This window comes from Grammomys surdaster, unplaced genomic scaffold (genome assembly GCF_004785775.1).
Source record: "Grammomys surdaster isolate TR1022 unplaced genomic scaffold, NIH_TR_1.0 67, whole genome shotgun sequence".
Classification (NCBI taxonomy): Eukaryota; Metazoa; Chordata; class Mammalia; order Rodentia; family Muridae; genus Grammomys; species Grammomys surdaster.
Genome location: NW_021604569.1, coordinates 11,592,241 through 11,599,143, shown reverse-complemented (window position 1 = coordinate 11,599,143; position 6,903 = coordinate 11,592,241). Strand labels below are relative to the sequence as shown.

At 36.0% G+C, this 6,903-nt stretch overlaps 1 pseudogene; it reads right to left on the bottom strand.

Annotated features, from left to right (window-relative positions):
- Positions 1 to 6,475, bottom strand: part of LOC114630591 — an 8,228-nt pseudogene extending 1,753 nt beyond the window's left edge.
- Positions 6,476 to 6,903: the final 428 nt, after the last annotated feature.

Sequence of the window (6,903 nt, the reverse complement as noted above, 5' to 3'; positions counted from 1 at the left end):
CACACACACACACACACACACAGAATATTAGGGACCATCTGAGGCTATTGAGTTATAATTTGAGGAAAATTTACTGGAACATTTGAAATTAACTGCGGCATTGACGATAGATGGCACCCTCTCCCAGCATCCATTAATTGATAATAGCTCCGTATGAGCCCTCAATGTAATGATGGAATGCTGATGTGCTCAGTTTTGTCACGCTTACCCAGAAGGCCATAGCTACAGTGAGTTCATGACTGCAATGACCATGTCATATCCCGAAAAACATCACCACTGCGCCAAAGCTCTGACTCGCTTTCTTTCTACTCTTCTTCTGTGCTGTTCCCTGGTCCTTGGATAGAGCAGTATAGATGTCCCAGTTAGCAACCAGCACACCACCACCACTCATCCTCAGCACAAGGGACTAGCTGTTGACCTCAGATTACCTCTAATCTATGTAGTCCTCAATTCAAGATCTGCCTGGATCCAACCTGTATGTTTTACCGTGCAGAAAGTAGCACAGTTGTCCTTAGGTTGGCCAGACTCTGTAGGAAACTGCCATTAAGACCATTGGCTCAACAGTCTCAAGTTGCTCCATCAGAATGTGATTATTCTCTTTCTCTTTTAAAAGTTACTTTAATTTTTTACAGTCCAGTCATTATCCCACTCCAAGTCCTCCTTCCCATAGATCTTAATCCAATCCCTCCTCTCCCTGTCTTCAAGAGGACATACTCTGTTCTAACCAGGCCTCCCCACTCCCTGGGGCCTCAAGTCTCTAGAGGGTTAGACACATCTTCTTTCACTGAGTGAGGCCGGACCAGGCAGTCCTCTGCTGTACATGTGTTGGGGGCCTTGGACCAGCTAGTGCAGGCTGCCTGGCTGTTGGCTCAGTGTCTGAGAAATCTCAGCGGTCTGGGTTAGTTGAGATTGCTGGTCTTCTTACAGGTTGCCTTCTTCATCACAGCCTCTTCCAGCCTTTCCCTAACTCAACCACAGGGGTCCCCAGCTTCAGTCCAATGGTTGGACGTAAGTATCTGTGTCTCAGTTAGCTGCTTGTTGGGACTTTTGAAAGACACTCCAAGGGCTGACACTATTACTGATGCTACAGTGTGATTGTTCTCTTTATTTGAGGTAAATAGAAACAAATTCCCCTGGAAAAGTACTATAGCTCTTACATACAAACCTATATATGAAACCATGCTTTTGTTTCATGGTTCTATCTTTTGAGGCAGTACTGAACTTGGGTTTCTGTCCAATATATTTTTGTCATTTATTGAAAATGTATTATATGGTTCTCCATTTACCTGTTAATATTTTTATTTTATTAAAAATTTTCTAATATTATTGAATCACCAGAATTATTAAGGGTTCCTTACTTGAATACTAGGGATGAATGTTTTGAAATAGTGCTAACTAAAATTATACCTCACTTCAGCTATATTAAATTACTGTTCAAAATTTCTCCATATACCCCACATTGTTTCTTTAATATGTACAATACAATGTTGATTCAACTACATTATGTTTTGTTCCCCCAATAAAATAAATTGTAAATTGTAATAAAGTAAGTATTATGCCGTTAGTTAAACTCAAACCTTCCTGACAATGAATAGCTTGACTTTAATAAGAACAAATTATTTATAATGTTTTCTATTTTTCTTTCACACACAACTTCAAATTAAATGTGTATCTTTCAAGGTTACTGTTTCTAAAATAAAATGGACCAACATAGTAATGGAGAGTCTCCTAAACACAAAAGTATCTTTTAGCCCATATTGTGGTAGGGACATCCCCATTTGATATGTTCTATAGATGTATATTACATCAATAAAATGATTAGCATATTCCCAGGAACTCCACTGTGGAACATTATCAAGGATAATCTTTGACCTCAAGATGTAGAAAAGGAGCTGGATACAGGCTCAAAGGCAGAGTGTGCTTGCAGTCTAAGTTATTTATGTGAGGAAATGAATCTGTTTTACTCTGATATCCTGTGGTGTCTAGTGGAGCTATTGCTGTCAGATTACAAGGTAAATTTATTTTAACTCTTTTTATGTATGTGTAGAGCTACAGTTTAGCAAGCTCCTATAGTTACAAATTTCCATATGCCTTTCCTGAAAGTCTTTAGTGATGTTTATCCCAACCAATTTCCCTTTTCTACCCCGTCCTCCCATCTCTCATGCCAATTTATCTGATCTATTCTTCAACAACTAGAAGGAATAGTCTCCCCATAAATGTTTCTTACTAAAGTGCTACTACAACTTAAGAGTTATGTTAGGGTCTCTGCCTCATTCTTTGGTCATCCTTTTCATAAGCTGCTTCCTAGTCAGTATTGATGACTTTCCTGTATTGAACAGGACTTCAACTACATTGAGATATATTAGTATTTTGAACTCTGCAAGTCAGATCTACTCTGATCTTAACCTTAGCTGTATCTGATAACTGCAACTCTTTGCCTACTCTACCCCTTTTTACTGCCAAGCTACAAGGACAGCACAGAAAACTGGATTGCCGTATATTATTTAGTTGCAGGCAATTTTCAAAAAGAAAACAGAGATATACAAAAGGAATGGATGCTTTTTCTTTGTGGTGATTAAACATTTGTCAGGGATTTCTCACTAGAGTATAGGAAAATAAAGTACAAGAGTAGAATGTGAATATTAAAAAAAATTACCTAAGGACTATCGTGAAGAAACTGAACATCAGCTGTACTGAGAGAAAGTATTGCTGACTGTAAACTAGTTAACTTGTGCTCACTTGGGTAAACTACTGATAAGCCCCAGCTCTTAGGAGGAAGTGCTCGCAACCAACTGAACTGGCTCCATAGGCAAGTAGAATACTGAGACCCTAGATGTCAGGTGAGTGTCCCCCTGTGGTGAAGTAAGGCACATATATGTGTATGTTTTCTTCTGTAAGTATTTTGTATGTAGTGTAGTTATTTATAAATATTATACTTGCCCTTTTTTACAAAAAGAATGATTACATATCTCATTGAAAGCCAATTTAATATTGCTACTTAAACAAGATTTTTAAATTGTCAACAACAGATTCCTGCTTTCATGCTTGATATATAAATTAGTTTTATGGGTGTGATTTCAGAGGCTTAAGTATGCATTGGAAAATTCTAGTTGTTAGTCAGTAGGAAAGTGGCCGACCTATCTAAGTCAGTATAGGGGAAGATGTTCTTCATGGTTTCCAGAGCTTCCAATAGAATTGTGTTCTATTGACTCATAGTGGTAACTGGTTTAATAATGTCTTGGTTTGACTTCCTTCTACCACTTCCTCTCCCCTCTAGGTTTCCTGTGATCTTTATGCTCAAACTCTTCTTGTGGGATTGCTTAAGAAAAAAAGGCAAACTATAGCCTTAGATATATGTGTTTGAAATACATCGGCAGAAAAATAGTTTAGAAAGCCATGGATGTAAAGGACAATCCCTTGGTGAGGGGATGTAGGAGCAGTTTTGATGTTAAGGTCCTGTTTCCCAATTGGTTCTTGATTTCTCAGTAAAGAAAGCCATGGGCCAGTTGTTGAGCAGAAGGTACAAGCAGAACTTCTGTGTCCCTGGAAAAGGAAGGGAGACAGAAGTAAGGAGAAGAGGTTCTGATGAAGTAAAGTTGACCAGATATGTGAGGTCTCAGGTAGAGTGGTAGCCTGTGGCCACTCCTACAGGTGAGTGGTCAGGGATGTAATTAACAGCTTAAATTTAGGGCAGGTGGGAGGAACAGAGATAAAAATATTAATAAGGGCATGCTTTTCCAGGCTGGAGATAGTAGCATCCAGAAATTATGTCCAAAGGCAAGTTGAAAAGGAACAACTCTGTGTGTGTGTGTGTGTGTGTGTGTGTGTGTGTGTGTGTGTGTATATTGCCTTTTATTCATGAATTTAAGGGAAGATGGGTCGGGACTGGTAGCACAGCCTGTTACCAGATCTTAGGCAGGGTATTGAAAAACTGTATGCAACAGGGAGAGACTGAGTAAGAGATGAGGACATAAAGACCAGTCCTGGAAGAACAGAAGTCAGGGGAAGTCCCAAAGGAGATGAAGAATGATAGCTGGAAAATCAGAGGGGCAGTTTTAAGAGAGATATTTAAAAGAAAATGACTAAAGACTGAGCATGCTCAAATATTAATAAAATGAATACAGCAGAAATAAACTTAGAAATGTAAGAGTTAAAGATGTAAGTTGGAGGATGAGTTGCCAGCCACATAATGTTGCCAGAAGGATAACATGGCTTTGGATCCAGAGGCCAAGAAGTGGGATGCACTGTGCAAGGGTCTGAATAAGAGTGCTCATAGAAATCACAGGAAGTTCTTGTCTGCTATTTAAATAATGCTCTATTTAGGAAAAATGATGGATTGATTTGTCTCTCTCTAGTTTCTTCTTAACATTGGATAAGATAAAGAGTTTCAGCTGGGGCAAAACTTAAAACAAAGTTCCTTTAATACTTCCTATTAGCCTACTCTGTCTTTTTTTTTAATACCAAAGTGTATGAGCACAATTTTGTTCTATTTAACTTTCCTTTTCTGGCTATCAAATTGGATTGTAATAGAATTCTAAACTATAAAATCCACACAAGTTCTATGTTCCTGTTTTTCTCCTAGATTCATATGCTACCTTGTATGATAATTTCTAATATGTTATTGTATTCAAAATGCTAATTTTACCAATCCTATAAAAGTATAGAATGTTATGTTTGAGGTTCATTTTGTCCATCTTAAAATGACATTTGACTCATGTAACCACAGCAGATGCTCTTTAAATCTGAAGTAAATACTAAATATGTTCACTATTGGAACTGAATCATACTTAATATGCAGTAACTACAGGGTTTTCTTAGCAAACCAAATCACTGGTTGCTTCCACATCCATTTCTGTTGCAGAAATTAAAAGTATGTTGAGAAAAATCACTGTAGAAATACTTAAATTCTGGAATTTTATCCACCATGAGGCTTAATGTGTCTAAAGTGATCATGGGTGAAGAGATTATTGAAAGTTAAATTTTGAATGCAATTTAAGGTTTGAAACTGTTAGTAGTGCTGAAGCATATTTCTGTATGCAGGTTAGAAACAATTGACCTTCACTTTGATTCTAGGCCCTCCTAGTGAAATATACACCCAAGGAGAGTTTGATTGTAGGCTCTGCCTCTGACTACAAGGTGTTGTAACAACTCCAAGAAGTTTGCATAGTAAGTCAGTCATTCTGACATTTTAATGACTTAAGACCTGTATTTTAAAGTGTTTGAAATTTCATATAGGATTGGATTTTAAACCGTTTTGTAAAATAAACCATTTCTGAGTTTTGCAAAATAACTGGATATTACTAGAATTTTCCTCTCATGTGGGGTGTGTATATGTATATATATGCATTATTCTCTAACTTGTGTCAAGTTGACACACAAAACCATCCACTATAGATAGATAGATACTATTATAATACAATGAATGCGTAAAACTCCTACAGCCTAACTAATTCACAGGGACAATATACCTTTAGTCATCTCTGCTAGAACCCACATGTGCTCGACACTACCTTGGCATGGTAGTGAGATAGTGGATGGTGGAATTTATTCCTGTGATTTGCAGGGATGCTGAATGCTAATAACAGTATTCTCAATGAAATAATATTAACTTTACATTCTAAACAACCAAAGCCTATATTTATCTACCTGCTACTTATAGGGCTTAAAAATTACTGTTTATATTAGTAATTTGCTATACAATAAATTTCAAGTTACACATTTGAACTGAAATATAGAAGGAATTTAAATTATTTGTTCCATGTATCTTGGTAAATAAAAATAGCACCTCCAAAAGCTTGAGAACTCTTCAGGAAATGGAATTGCTGGTCACATTTAGAATTTTCATTTATGAGCAAAGTCTGGAGTATATACTCAAATTTTAAGTAAGAGAGTCTTCCAAATCATTCTTCAATGAGCTAGGAAGAGCAATTACCATGTTTTGACAGATTTTATGATTTAAACTACCACATCAGTATCTTTTCCAAAATACTGTCTAGTAGCAACTAAAATAACATTTCTCTTATTATTCAGGTATTAAAAAACTTCCCTTTATAATTCTTTCTTAAATTTTTATAGCTACCTCACTATTTTCTTGATTTATTCTCCAAATAAACTCCCTTTTCATTTAGTAAAGTTTGGATGAGGAAATTTCATGTCATAATTGTAAGAAGAAAAAGCCATACTCAACATTTATAAATAAAATATTATTGGGAAAAGAAAATCAGTTTTATTAATTCTAGCTAATGAATTTTATTAATTCTGGCTTAATTCTAGTCCTTTACAGAGGAATCATGAAAAAGAACAGTCAGTTGGTTGGAGAAATCTTTATTGTATGTTAGCATTAAACTAAAGCTTTCTCTTTAAGAGATAAGGTTTTTCAGGTATATAGGGCCCTCAGATATCACGGAAGCTGTCTTACCTGCAGCCTGCCTCCAGCATTTGGAAGCTCATTACAACCAGTTATATCTCTTGTCATTACCCTACCCACATTTTTCAACTTGATAACTGTTTTGTATGGTACTGTAATTTAAACAACTTGCTATGTTTGTAGGCATTATAGTTAGAATAACTATGACTATGACCATCTATCACCATGATAACAGTTATATGAAGAGTGTAAATAGATACTTTCTTGGCCTTTGAAAACATCTTTATGCAGAGTGTTGATTGTAGAGTTATTTTATTTTCTCTGTAGTTTTGGAGATTTTTATAGAAATATATGGGGTTAAAAACTTAAACTGCATGTCTACCAACCCCATATAACTTTGAATCTTGAATTTCTTGTAAAGTCACAGGTTAAAAGAAAACAAAACATACTGTGGGGAATCTAATAGTTAGTATGTTTTCTTAGATCTATCTATCTATCTATCTATCTATCTATCTATCTATCTATCTATCTATCTA